Here is a 15,322-nt window from a genome sequence, read left to right as displayed (position 1 = left end):
GAGAGAAATTTGAGCAAATTATTTCTCAACAAATTTCCAGAGGGATCTTACAAGGTCTTTGTCTCTGGAGAAAGGATAAGGTGAAATCAATAACTTTCACTGCTTTGCTGATGAGCATTGTCTTGCTTTTAGATGATGTGAGTGGTGGTGATGGAGGGGAGACGGGGAGGGGCACGGGGGAGCGGGGTGCAGGCGCGCGTACAAGCAGTTCCCCTAACCAAGGATTGCATTGCCACACAGGGTTCTGAAGCTATGGAATGACCGCTCTGTGTGACATTTCTTGTTTTAATCTGATAATGCTTTGCAAACCCCATGAATCATCAAATATCCCATGCTTGAATGATTTTGACAAGTTTTATGAGTCCACCTAGTGCTATTTATTTTTGTTCTCCCTCATTCTTTCTCTATAGGGAGGAGCACTTTCAAGGGCATCCTTCACAGAATTGGCCAGGAGCCACAGTGGCAAATTTAACTCCATCATCCTGGGGCAAGGAGTAGCATGTTTCCCTCTTGCCAACTCCCCGGGATGGTATTAACATGACTGATGGAGTCAGCTATTTGCACAACCAGTAACCAGAGCAGATTCCAGGAATTCGGCTTGAGCAAGTGAGATGCCATTTTTAATGTAAATAAGCCATGCTGGGATGTCCAGATCCATATGTTTGTTGCCGACCTCGCTGGTAGAACTTAATATTCACTCATGGGCTCTGTCCCAACTATTTCCAACATGGCATAGTGCCTGAAACATCATCTACGACAATTCCTCCTTAAGGACAGGGCATTGAAAAAACTATAAATAAGCATAATTTCTATATGGAAATAGTAGCAAAAGGGTGCTTTTTTTTGGTCATCTAACTAATTAGTCTAGTTGGCTTATCTAAATTTGTGTTGTTGATTAGAGTGACCACTAGTCACATGTTGCCATTAAGCCCTTGAAATGTGACTAATGACTAAATCATTAAAGTCACTTAATTAATTAATTTATTTATTTATTTTTTCTATAATTTCGCACTGAAGTTGCTAGAGGGCCAGACCATTATAAATAGGGAAGCAGATTGTTTACCACAACAGTAGAAGTGATTCTCCTCTGAAGATATGGGCAAATAACGCGATCCAACAGCCCCTGAATGCGGGATATATATACATTGAGTGGCCAGACCACCATGACCATCCCATGAGTATAAAGTCACTTAACTTAAAATTCATGAGTTTTGATTATTGTTAAACTCCAAAACAAAGTAGGGATCCATGTTCAGTGAGTTTGAGAAATCTGACTTAAACAAATTAAAATTGTTTTCTACTGCACAATTTCTAAGAGACTTCAAGATACCAATGTTCAGTACGTCTTCCTCAGACTGGGAGCTGTAGGCCAATGAGATGTAACCATGGGAGACATTTTGCTTGTTTCCACAGTGGATCTCAAGGAACACCATTTGGGAAATGACTCTTTACGTGAAGAGTCCCTAGAAGGAATATGCCAGGCAGAGATCTATGCCTTTAATAAGAGAAGATCTGTCCCTGGACTACAAGCTTCAGGGAGGTAAGACTTAGCTCCCTGGCTCTGTATTTATTCATACTGTTGTTGTTTTTGTTGTTGTTTTTGTTTGTGTGTTTAACTTGGACATCCTATGGACTTTGCCTATCACCTCATGCTATTTTGACCTTAACGACACTGCTTCTCCTTTGAAAAATGAGTGGATTTGACACTGTGAGCTATGTAAACTTTTCAAAGTTTAAAACTCTGTGGCCCATTCCTCCTGGCTCTAATACTTAAAATTCCCACTCTTTTGTTTTCAAACCCTAGTGGGACAGTGTCTAAGTCAGAGAATAAGCTAAGGCTGTCTTCAGTGGATTGTTGCATTCTGTTTCCCTGAGTGTCTCCTAATTACAAGGGGTGGGGGGAGAGGTAGACCATGAAGAGAAGCACACAGTCCTGAGAGAGGTACACGGTACCAAACCGAGAAAGTGGTTACAGAATCCTGAAGAAAAGGTAAAGCCATTTCTTTTAAGTAAGTAAAGTGGTCTACAAGGGCTTTAGATGGTAAGCATTTATCTTGATAATAATTGTGAGCCTCTGAAGACCGAGAAGGGACTTAGTTACTGATAGACCAGGAGTCAAGAGTGTCTGGTGAGGTACCTGTGTGTACTTGAAAGGGACACAGCTAGAATCAGGAATACCAATAGGAAATCATAGATATTATCCAAGTGAGAGGTGTTGGCCAAGGATCGTGCTCAGGTTTTTAGCTTAGACAACCAGGTAGATGGAGATATTTATTCTAGGAAATAGGAAGTATTGAATGATTGGCAGGTTAGGGGACAAGAAAATGATGACTTCAGGTAGGGACATGTGGACTTTGAGATGTCTGTGACATTTGCCAAATGGTTATATATATAGGAAATTAGGAATATAGATCTGTATTTTAACAGAGAGGACTTGACTGGAGATAGTCAATAGTATAGGGGAAAGGGCTAGCTATAGTCATACAGAGTAATGGTTAAGAGAGGGAGCTCTGGAGCTCCAACACTTTCCTGCTGTGTAACCTTGGGCAAGTTACTTACCTCCCTACACCTCAGCATCATCATCTGCAAAATGGGGATAACTGTGGTTTCTACCTATTAGAGTTGTGGTGAGGATTAAGTGAGGTAGTACATGTAAAACACCTAAAAGAGACGCATGACATACTTAATAAATATTATTGTTACTATTTTTTTCCTTTTCAAAAACAAGGAAACTGAAGCTAAGAGTGGATACATAACAGGCTGAATAGGACACAGCTAAAATTGCAGTGTCAAGATTTAAACCCAGTTCTTCCTGAGACACATCCAATGTTCTTTCCATTAGGTCACTGTGGCCAAAAACTTTTTAAAAATATATTTTTTTTATTGATTTTTTACAGAGAGGAAGGGAAAAGGATAGAGAGTTAGAAACATCAATGAGAGAGAAACATCGATCAGCTGCCTCCTGCACACTCCCCACTGGGGATGTGCCCACAACCAAGGTACATGCCCTTGACCGGAATCGAACCCGGGACCCTTGAGTCCAAAGGCCTATGCTCTATCCACTGAGCCAAACTGGTTAGGGCTGTGGCCAAAAACTTTAAGTATTCAGTGCATTAGCTCTTCATGTATGAAGTGGGAATAATAATAATAATACATACTTTATAGGATTGTTATAATACTTGTAAGGCATTTATAATAGTGCCGGGGATAATGTGCTACAAAATATTTGTTAATAATAATAATAATAATTTGCCCATACCCTGCTGTCAGGGAAAAATAAAGTGCCTCCTTTTAGAACTAACTCGGGCAAGATTTATTGAGGCTGGAATGGGGCAGGTGCAGGGAGTCAGTAGGGGTGTGTCAGATGCTCCCTTTGCATAAGAAGAGAAGAATCCTAAGACCTTTGTGGACAGATTGAATGTAGCTGGCAAGGCCAAATGGCTGTTATTCTCTGGACCGGACACATGGGCTTGGGAGGGGATGGATAGAACAGATCTTTCAAATCTGCAGATCTTCCGTGACAGTGGCCACATCTGGGGTCAACCAAAACATATGCTCAAAAGAAATAAATACCTCCATAAAACGAAGCTTGGAGGATAGGTACATGGGAGAAATATGAGGCCAGGGGTAGAAATAAGTCTGACGCCTGGTTTTCCGCTCTCTGATCCGTTCAGGTGGCCCCAGGATTTGTTTATGATTGTTTGTGCAGTTGCGAATCTCTAGGGCTTCATGGTTGTCCTTTACTTCAAAATTCAGCACAGCAGGATACAACTTTTATGCTGCTACTCTTGTTTTATCAGGAAAGAACAGAGTGAAAACTTTTTAATCTGCCCCCTACCCCTACTCCCAACATTGCTGAAATGATTTAATGCTTCATAACAGAAGTAATTTTGTGATAATGACACAAAGGCAGCAATTAAAAAAATATTGCTTGTTTCAGGGCCTATAAATTGACTGTTGGTAATTGACAACAGAATGTGTTTTCTAATCCACTGAAATGATATCTTATTGCAAGCTGGCATGGTAATTACTGTATTTGTACAGTACCAGAGGAGTTCCAGCCCGAGTTTGACAGGGAGTTGATTAAATCACCCAGGTGTAATTGAAGGTTTGATTGCATTGCCTCTGAGCTGATCAGCATTAGTAATAGCCCAGCTTTCTGCTGTCATGTGTTTTTAGAGCTGGTGGTATGTCAGCCCTTTCAATCTCCCTCCCAGCCCTCAGCCTCTATTGTGCTGATGTCAAGCGGAGCCTAGAGAGCTCCTCAGAGCAGAAAAAATGAGAACAGGCAGCAGGTCCCTCGCGCTGGACCTGGATGACATCATTTGAAACAAAAAGCAACCTGTTTCTAACTGCCTGCCCTGTTTCTTTGGGTGGACAGGGTAGCACCATGGCCCTCGAAGATGTGGCTTGCACATGTTCTGTCACTGCAGCATAAGGACGCATGTCCATGCTGCACAAGACAAGGGCTTCTGCTCATTATTTGCTCATTTGGTGATTTAACATTTTTGAAAAGTATCACTTTTCAAAATTGGGAATTTAACCTGTGGATCCTAAATGCACATTCAGTGAGTTATCAAGAAAGCTTGTATGATGCTGTGTTGTGCAGAACCTTTGGATATGGGGGGATTGTTTCATTTATATGGTATTTTCTGAATGTTTTGCATAAAGCACATTGCAAAAGAGAAGGGAAGATAAGTTATATAAATATATTACAACACGAAGCTGAACATAATAAAGGCCTTACAAATAATAATACAGGTTTCCCCGTATTCGAAAGTAGGGTGCTCCTATAATTTTCCCAAGCTAAAATGGTGTAAAGGGAAGAAGCAGTTACCATTAATGTATGTGGAAATTTTTTTGAGCATTCCCAGATCCCCCAAATCATACCAAATAACACACAAAACCTAAGATAACACTGACATATAATAAAAGTAGTACCACTCTCACTGCTTGGGGTGCATTGAGCCTCTGAAATAACTTACTGCAAAACAAATACTATTTTTGCTTTTCACCTTTTTTAATAAAAGGGAAAATATGCTTTGGATTTCTTTCAGTTATCAAAAACAGATACTAAGGTAGGTCTTTCATAAAACCGTAGAGGCATGGTGCAAACTTTTGAGAAACGGGGGATACCTGTGCATTATTTAACCACAGGGATATGTCCCAAGGAATGTGTTGCTAGGCGATTTTGCCTGTACAAACATCATAAAGTGTACTTACGTCTGCCTAGTTGGCACAGCCTACTACACACCGAGGCCATGTGGTATACCACTGTCATATAGGTGGTCCATCATTATGGAGTGCATAACTGTAACCTAATTGAGGTAGTAAATATCCAGCATCCCAAAAACACTTATTGAACACCAGCTAAGATTATCTGCGGGTGATAGGAAGATGAACCAGACCTCTTCCCTCTAGGAATTTACAGTCTAATCAAGAAAACAACAACGGCAACCATAAAGTAATAACAGCTAATATTTTTCCCTTTAATGCACACCCTCTGAATTTTCATAGGCACCTCTGTTAGGGATGCAATCTTTAATTCCCATTTCGCAGACAAATAAAATGGGTGGAGAGAAGTTAACTAACATCTTCAAGAGAGATTTAGAAACCGATGGATCCATAAATTGACTCCAGGCCTTTCACAGTAACTTGGCAACGTTATAGTTATCCCCATTTACAATAAGAAAGCACCCAATTCAGGTTAGGGCTGGTCAAGGAATTCTTCATAAAGGATTCAGCTTTTGAGTTGAGACCTGAGAATAAAAAACTAAAAGGAGGAAATGTTGAGAGGGCTTCTTACATTAGGGAGATCAAGTCCAAATCAACTAGTTTGTTTTGTTTTGTTGTTTTTTTTTTGCTACCTATCATTAGATCCAACAAAGATATGGACACCAAAAAAGAGAGAAAATTTGTACAAAAGCAAATTTGCTAGCAAGAGAATTATGAGATTCTCTTACCCACTGCTCTTCCCATTTGTGTGACAACTGATCACTGGTTATGAAATCCAAATCTCTTTCTTCCAATAGTAAGTCTAGTAAATAGTCTCCATGCCAGCCCGAGCCCCACCTGTGTTCTGGAATGGATGGAACCTCTTGCAAGAAATGGCCTCCTTCCAGATTCTATTGTTTCTATAAGTTCGAGGGGAAAACAGTGGGTCACTTCCAGGGAGAATCAGAAGAACTTAGTGGAGATTTCAAGTACTCATTCCAATGTTTGAACAGTGTTTCTCTGAAGACCCCTACAGAGGGGACCTTTTAGGAAGGGTCCCCCTTCCTAGGATGGCATCATTGGGCAGATCTGCGTCTAGTTGTCTGAACTTACTTTCTCAGTGTTTAAACCAGTGAGGCCATTTTACATTATTTCCTCCGGAAAATATCTGGCTGCATCTATAGGAATTCAGCAGGGTTTTGATATCCAATAGGAGATAACTATAGCTCACTTAGAGTTGAGCACATTCAGTAAAGAATGACCCCTGAGTGCACTTTGTTCCCTATGCAAACTATGCGGCCAGGGTCAGTTCGAGAACACATGTTTGGAACTCTGCCATTTTCTGTGCTAATGTGGCCTAAGCCATTCTCAATTCTCTTGTAGAAGGGCAGGCGGGGACTCAGAGGAGGCAAGTAAACTACTTGCTCTGGGCACAAAATTTAGGGAGGCACCTTAAATTCAAAATATAGATGAATGCTCCTCTCCCCCCAAGTCCATCATGAACATAAATAAAGACAGGATCAGTATTACAGATTTTTACCATTGCTTCAGGCTCCAGTATGACTCAGAAGGGCACTGCAGAGGTTGAACCTTTGGTGGTACCCAGACGTGCAGCTGCTGAAGAGATGAAGAGAGGGAGAAGAGCCCTCCACAGCAGTTTAGATCCCAAGGATCCAGTCTGACTTTCTGGAGACCCGATGGACTAAGATTTGATTAGTTACAAGGACCTTGTTCTAGTACCCAAGTCATTCGAAGGATTCCTACAACCCTCTGCCACCCCAACTCTGTTAGGTGCTCCTACTACTGTTTTCAGTAATGTGCTGGCAGCCAGGGGTCAGAGCCTTGCAAGTATGGTCAGAATGTAGTCATAGTACATGTGGACTAACAGATGTATGAATTAACATAGTGACTAGTTCATTCTCATTGCTGAGTAGATACATGGATGAAAAGGTGAATAAATGGAGGAACAAGGACAAAGATGTAGGACATTCCAGTATATTCTTATGGCACGGCTATTGCATTTATGCTTGTTGGTATGCCTGCAGTGAGAGCATACTGAGTTCCCTTACTAATCTTAAGGCATTATTATAGGATAGCATTAATCACAGATTTATTCAGCAGCTCTATAAGGGACATTTAAATATATTTTTCCATTTTTAAAAGATAGATTTCTCATCTATTAAAATAGGTGTAATTAAACTTACTCCAAGATTGTGGTGAGGGTTAGAAATAAATCGTGGCAAATTTTATGATTATTGAGTTGAAATTGAAATAGGGATATAGAAAGAAGATGAACTATAGTTTATATATAGTATTAATGGGAGCAGAAATTAAATGGGAGCAGATCCTATGTTTCTTCACAAAATAAAATTGAAGTAAATAACTTTATAATATCTACAGGGTTTTATACATTGTTAGTACTCAATAAATGTTTAATTTGTTAAAAAAAAATGCAAGATAAAAGACAGTAATCTTTTGAAGGAATCACGGTGCTTTATCTTTTAAGAGGTGCCAAAGTAGAAAATGCATTGCATCTACTAATTATGTACATTAACTTATCAAGTGAGAAGATTTAACTGTCAAAGGGCCAATTAGAAATAAGTTTCCATTTATGTTCAGTCTCTCCATGTACAACTGTAATAGAATTATAGAAAATGCTACATGCTCTCACAAATTTAACCAGGATTTGATTAAATGTCAAATCAGTTCCAATTGAACTGTACTGGAAAGTGCCATTGTTGGGTGGGGATTCATTGAAAAGAGGCCAAAAAAAACAAAAAGAAAGAAAGAAAGAAAGAAAGAAAGAAAGAAAGAAAGAAAGAAAGAAAGAAAGAAAGAAAGAAAGAAAGAAAGAAAGAAAAAGTCTCTATTTCATGGCATGGCTTGTCCTATGATACACAATGAGGAAATAGGTCATAGGAAAATGAACAGAGCAAATTGTTGCTCATCTTCTAGGCTCAGATGTGCAAAATGACTTGCCAAAGGCTACATAGCAAGTAAGGAGTACCGGGTTATGAAATTGGATCTTCAAATTTCAAAGCCCACATGCATGCCACTGTGTCACTGCATAAATAGTCTCTCCTCGCTTCCAAATAATTTCTCAACTTGCCCATCTCAACCCATTATTCTGCCTGCATCTATCTCCACCTTTGGCAGTATTTTTCTAAAGTCATTAATTACTACTAATTTTCAAATCCAATTATTTTGATACAATCTTTATTTTTCCTTGTCCTCTCTTTAGCATTCTACCACGCACTACTCCATCCCCCTTGAAACTGTTTTTCCTTGACCTCAATTATGAACAAATGACCCATCCAGTTTTTCAAATCAGAAACCTAGGCAGCATCACTGTCATTAATGCCCCCTCTAACTGTCTTTTTCTCTCAAATGCATGCGCACACACAGAATTTTTTTGATCACAAATCCATCTTCTAAATATACTTTAACCCCCTGTTATTTTCTTTTCTTTCTTTTTTTTATTTGAGAGAAAGAGGAAGAAAGAGAGAGGGAAACATCAATGTAAGAGAGAAACATTGACCAGCTGCCTCCCACATGCACCCCGACCAGGGATGGAACCAAAACCTGGGTATGTGCCCTGACCAGGAATGGAATTGAACCTGTGACCTTTTGGTGTATGGGACGATGCTCCAACCAACTGAGCCATACCAGCCAGGGCTAGTCCTCTGTTCTTGATCTTAACTATCTCTGCCTTTATTTTCTTCCATTGACTAGTCACTAGACTCTTTGGCAGTAATCCTCTACATGGTTAGTTTCTAAGCCATCTATCTTTCCTCCATGTACCCACCCTTCCATTCTTCACTAGATCTCAAAATATGATGCCAGGGGCTACGGAAGCAGCACAAGAAAGATGAGTTATATCACAGAATTTCCAACAGTTCTTCAATAGATCAACCCTACAAGTACAAAGGCAGCTCTTTATTTGTTGGGCTCTTTTCCTTCCTCTCCCCTCCCCCAAAGCCTTTACATTCTGCCAGGAGGTCCAAAGGGAGGGAAGCTATGAGCAGGTAGAACCACACGGAGGATGTGAAAGTGAGCTGCGGGCTACAGATGCAGCACAGAGTGGTGGAAATAGCACTGAGCTTGAGTTTTATCTCAACCACTTCCTAACCATGTGACCTTGAGCCAGTCCCTGAACTTCTTTGAACTTCATTTTAAGTAGAGTGACAATAATACCTGCCTGCCTGTGAGTCTGTTATGTAGTTTCAAATAAATATTAAGTGTGATAAATATAAAATGACTTTGTCAACCGTATACATATCATATATATATATATATATATATATATATATATATATGTATATGTGTGTGTGTGTGTGTGTGTGTGTATATATATATATATATATATATATATATATATATATATAATTCTATTATTAAGGGAGATATTTGAGAACTATAGCTCTAGAGAAAGTGAAGGTAAGAAAATAGTGACAATGAAACAGGGAGATGGATAAAAATAGAGATTAGGATGCAGCAGCAATTGCTTAATGCAGATGTTTGCACTCAATCTGAGAGAAATTATAGCCTAAGTTTATGACTAAGCTTAGACTGTCCTCAGTTGTTCTAACTCTCCACTTATAAGTTTGGTCCAAAACATGTTAACAACTCTAAAGTAATTAGTAATAATAATATTCCCTAACCTTTATTGGTATGTGTACTAGGGACTGTTCTAAATGTTTACATGATTATTTCTGAGTTTCCCTTTCTTTGTGTATCTTTCTTCATGTATAAAAGAGCAATAGTAATTACACTTTCCTCACAGGATTACTGAGAATTAAATGAATCAACATGGTACTGGCCAAGTAGCTACAGCTCAAAACACAGCAGCCATTATTGTTATTATTAGCTATGGAAACATTAAGGGCAAAAACAAGTAAGTGGGTAGATGTACTCCTCTCTGTTCCTCCTGCTAAGTGTGGTTACAAACCCTGGAAATTATATATAAAACACACATAAGAACACTCAAAGTTGAATCAAGAAGGCAGACTGGCTTGGATTGAAAGTATAACATGGCTATGAGTTTTTGTGTGTATTCTTTTTTTGCCTCATATATCCCAGACATGAACTTGAAAAAGCCAGCAACCTAGAAATGCTGATAGGAAAAGACAACAAAAGTCCCCAGAAAAGCCCTCTGACTCTAGCCAGAGGACAAGGAATGGGCCACCTTTGCAAGACAAAACTTTTAGACGAAAATAATCCTGCCCCCCCACCCCCGCCCTGAAACCAAACAGCATGGAAAACACTTGCACTCCCCACCTGCCCCTCCCCCCCAGCCCATCAGCAAAGGTTGAGTGGGGAACCTATACTTCCACCACTTCTTGGTTATAACAAGGCGCTCCTACCCCACCTCCCAACCTGTGGTGTCAGAGGACAGAGTGGGGAGCCAGGACTTTCATGTCCTTCCAGTGACAGTGTTCCCCCATCCGTGGTGTCAGTGGACCCCACCAATGGGTACAGGCACTCCTACCTCTCCCTAGAGGTTAAGCGGTGAACGTGGACTTTCATTTCCAGGGCAGCAGTGATGCAGCACCCCTACCACCTCCTGCCAGAGCAGTGTCAGAGGAAGCTGCTAAAGCAAGACTTAAATAAGATACAGAATTTCATGACAAAACATTCAAAATGTCCCTCATCATACCAAAATCCAGGAAAATCTCAACTTGAATGAGAAAAAGTAATCAACATATACCAATACCAAGGTGACACATTCGTTGGAATTATCTGAACAGAATTTTAAGGGAGACATCATAACAATACTTCAGTGAGCAATTATGAATATGGTGGAAACAAATGAAGAAATAGAGTCTCAGCAAAGGAACAGAAGATTCATAGAAGAGCCAAATGGAAATTTTATAATGGTAAAATAAACACAATATCCAAAATAAAAACTCAGAAAAAAACTAAGATGGCGGCATAGGTAAACACCGGGAAATTGTCGCCTCACACAACAATTGAAAATTACCGCAAAGGACTGAGCAAACATCATCCAGAACAACAGGAAGGCTGGCTGAGTATAAATTCTACAATTAGAAGGAAAGAAAAGCACGCTGAGAGCCAGAGGCGCTGCGGAGGTGAAGTGCAGAGGTACGGCGGCTCGCGCGAGGAAAGGGGGTGGCGCCTGAGGACGCGGCTGTCTTTTTGAATCACAGGCTACCGACGGCTCTGAACTCCGGTTCCGGGAAGTCTCTGGGGACCCAGGACTCATACGGGGAGAGGCTGGTCTGTCCGGCAGCGGGCGAACTTGAGGGCGGCTTTCCCTCAGAGGTGCTTGCAGCCGTTACCGAGACACTGAGACGCGCGACTCCGGGCGGAGAATCGGCCATAGCTGCTTTCTCCGCCCTTTGACTCCCTGAGACCCCGCCCCACCCAGGCTGCGGCAGAGGCTTTTGCATGTGAATGTACCTAACTGCAGCCGAACCAGGCAGACCCGGAACTTCCAAGAGAAGGCCCAAGGCCCCGCAGCGGCTTGCATTGCTTCACAGCTGAGCCTCTTCGTGGCTCCTGCTGTGTGGCCTCAGGCAGAGGCTGAATTAGCACCTCCTTAGATCCAGGAGCCACTGTACCCAGTGGTCAGAGGGGGACCATCCAGACTGCAACTCCTCAGATCCATAAGGGACACACTCAGGGAGCAGACTCAGTGAGCACCAAAGCCCCACTGAAGTCTTGCCCCAGAAGGGTGTCTTCAGCACAGAAGTTCTCCCACTTCAGACACAGCTGATTCTCACAGCCAATTGGCCTGGAGGTCAATTCCTCCCAGTGATTCTACACCAACGAAGGCACCAAGAGTGCACCAAGAGTGTCCACCCCAGGTAACTGGGGAGGCTGAGCTACTGGGCCCTACAGGACACCTGGCACACAGGGCCACTCTATCAACACAGGGAAGCTGCCAAAATGCGGAGACAAAGAAACAGGTCACAAATGGCAGAAATGGAGGAAAGCAAATGATTGGATATAGAGTTCAAGGCCACGTTTATAAGGTTTTTCAAGAATTTTATGGAAACCGCCGATAAATTTAATGAATCCCTCAATAAGTATAGTGAGACCATGGAGGACATGAAAAAGGACCAACTAGAAATTAAGCATACACTGACTGAAATAAAGAATAATTTACAGAGATCCAGCAACAGACAAGAGGATCCCAAGAATCAAGTCAAAGATTTGAAATACAAAGAAACAAAAAATACCCAACCGAAAAAGAAAAAAGAAAAGAGATTCCAAAAATATGAAGATAGTGTAAGGAACCTCTGGGACAACTTCAAGCGTACCAACATCAGAATTATAGGGGTACCAGAAGGAGAGAGAGGGCAAGATATTGAAAACCTTTTTGAAGAAATAATGACAGAAAACTTCCCCTACCTGGTGAAAGAAATGGACTTACAAGTCCAGGAAGCGCAGAGAACCCCAAACAAAAGGAATCCAAGGAGGACCACACCAAGACACATCATAATTAAAATGCCAAGAGCAAAAGATAAAGAGAGAATCTTAAAAGCAGCAAGAGAAAGACAGTCAGTTACCTACAAGGGAGTACCCATACGACTGTCAGCTGATTTCTCAACAGAAACCATGCAGGCCAGAAGAGACTGGCAAGAAATATTCAAAGTGATGAATAGCAAGAACCTGCAACCAAGATTACTTTATCCAGCAAAGCTATCATTCAGAATAGAAGGTCAGATAAAGAGCTTCACGGATAAGAAAAAGCTAAAGGAGTTCATCACCACCAAACCAGCATTATATGAAATGCTGAAAGGTATTCTTTAAGAAGAGGAAGAAGAAAAAGGAACTCTTACCATTTGCCACAGCATGGATGGAACTGGAGAGCGGATAAATACCACATGATCTCACTCATTTGTGGAATATAATGAACAACATAAGCTGATGAACAAGGACTGATCCAGAGATGGAGAGGCATTGATTGGACTGTCGGGACTTGGAGGGAAGGTAGGGGAGGGTGGGGGTAAGGGGGAAAGATCAACCAAAGGACTTATATGCAAGCATATAGGCCTAATCAATGGACATGGACAACGGGGGGGTGAGGGCATGAGCGGGGGGGGTGGGGGGGTAGAGGGTAACGTGGGGACAAGGACACATATGTAATATCTTAATCAATAAAAAATATTTAAAAAAAACAAAAACAAAATAAAAACTCAATGGATGGGCTCAACAGCAGAATGAAGAGGACAAAGAAAAGAACCAAATTAAAGATAAAACAAAAATTACCCAATCTCAACAGTAGAAATAAAATAAACTGAGGAAAAAATGAACAAAACGTTAGGTACCTGAGGGACTATAACAAAAGATCTAAGTTTTGTGTCATTAGACACAAGGAGGGCAGGAGTAGGTAGGAATAAAAAAGTATTCAAAGAAATCATGGCTGCACTATAGTGGTCATCAAATTGCAATAGATAAGCACATCAAATCAAGGTGTCATACACCTTAAAGTTACACAAAGTTTTATGTCTATTATATCCCAGTAAAGTTGGAAAAATCAAAAATGCCAAACTCATGTAAAAAAAAAAAAAAAAACAACCTAAAAAATTGACACAGCAAAATTAGGATATTAAAAAAAGAATGGCTGAAAATTTCTCAAACTTGGAAAAAGACAAACTTAAAGGTTCAAGAAGCTGAGCAAACTCCAAGCATGATTAATTAAAAAAAATCCACATGAAGACACATCCTACTCAACTTCCAAAAGCTAAATCAAAGAAAGCACATTAAAAGCATCCCAAGAACAATGACTATCAGGGAAAAACAATTCCAATGACAACAGATTTCTCACCAGAAACCACTGTGACAGAAGGAAGTGGCACAACATTTTTTAAGTTCTGAAATAGAAGATGTCCACCCAGAATTTTATATTTAGCGAAAATATACTTCAGGAATGAAGGGGGAAATCAAGACTTTCTAAGATAAAGAAAATCTAAAAAAAATTTCAACACAGATCCATCCTAAAAGACCTGCTGAAGGAATTTATTGAACCAGATAAAGATTTTTTTAAAAAGAATTTTCAAACATCTGGAAGGAAAAAGAAAGAACAGAAACATTTAAAATATGAATAATTCAATAGGCTCTCTTTAAAGAGTTTTCTAGATTGTGTTTGATTATTGAAGCAAAAATTGTAACATTGTTTAATGTGGTTTTCACAATATGAAAAGAAAATATTTAGAACAATTACACTGTAAATGGGAGAAGGTAAGGAAATTTAAAGGGAGGTCATCTCTCTACACTTTATTCATGTTGGTACAATATCTACATCAATAGGCTGTGACTAGTTATATAATAAAATGCTTAAAGTCACCACTAAAAAAACTGTACAAAGATATATATCAAAAGACACATCAGATAAAACAAAATTAAATTCTAAAATCTGTTCAAGTAACTCACAGGAAGTTAGGAGAAAGAAAACAGAAAAAGACGAAAAAAACAAACCCCACACCATAAAAATCAGAACACAAAAAGTAAAATAGCAGACTTAAACCCTAACATACAAATGATTACATTAAATGTAAATGGTCTATGATTCCATTTATATAACATTCTTGAAATGGGAAAATTAAAGAGATGGGGAATATATCAGTGTCTGTTCGGGTTTCGTGGAAGTGGAGGAGATGAGTGGATGTGACTTTAAAGGGATAGGTCCAAAGAGGCTTTTGTAGTGATGGAATAGTTATGCATCTTAATCACAGTGGTGGTCACATGAATATACACATGTGATAAAATAACAGAGACCTACACACACACACACATTGTACCAATGTCAATTTCCTGGTTTTGATACCGTAAAAGAGTTATGTAAGGTATAACCAGTGGAGATGGTGGGGGGTGGGGGGAATGGGTAAAGAGTATTATCCTTGCAACTATAAAACTATAATTATTTCAAAATGAAAAGTTTGCTTATTGTTTTGTTTTAAGTAAGTACAGAAAACAGCAAGGGAGGGAGCTTGTTTTAGTACTCTGGGGCAAAATTCAGAGACCAGCAGGGATTGGGAGTGAAATTTAAACACTTGTTATTACCTCTATGTTTCCTTTCAGACTGCTACACTTTTGAACTTACTTGCAGTAAAAAAACCAAAAATTTGTCAGAGGCCAACAG

Source organism: Myotis myotis, unplaced genomic scaffold (genome assembly GCF_014108235.1).
Source record: "Myotis myotis isolate mMyoMyo1 unplaced genomic scaffold, mMyoMyo1.p scaffold_m19_p_10, whole genome shotgun sequence".
Lineage (NCBI taxonomy): Eukaryota > Metazoa > Chordata > Mammalia > Chiroptera > Vespertilionidae > Myotis > Myotis myotis.
This window is presented reverse-complemented; position numbering follows the sequence as displayed.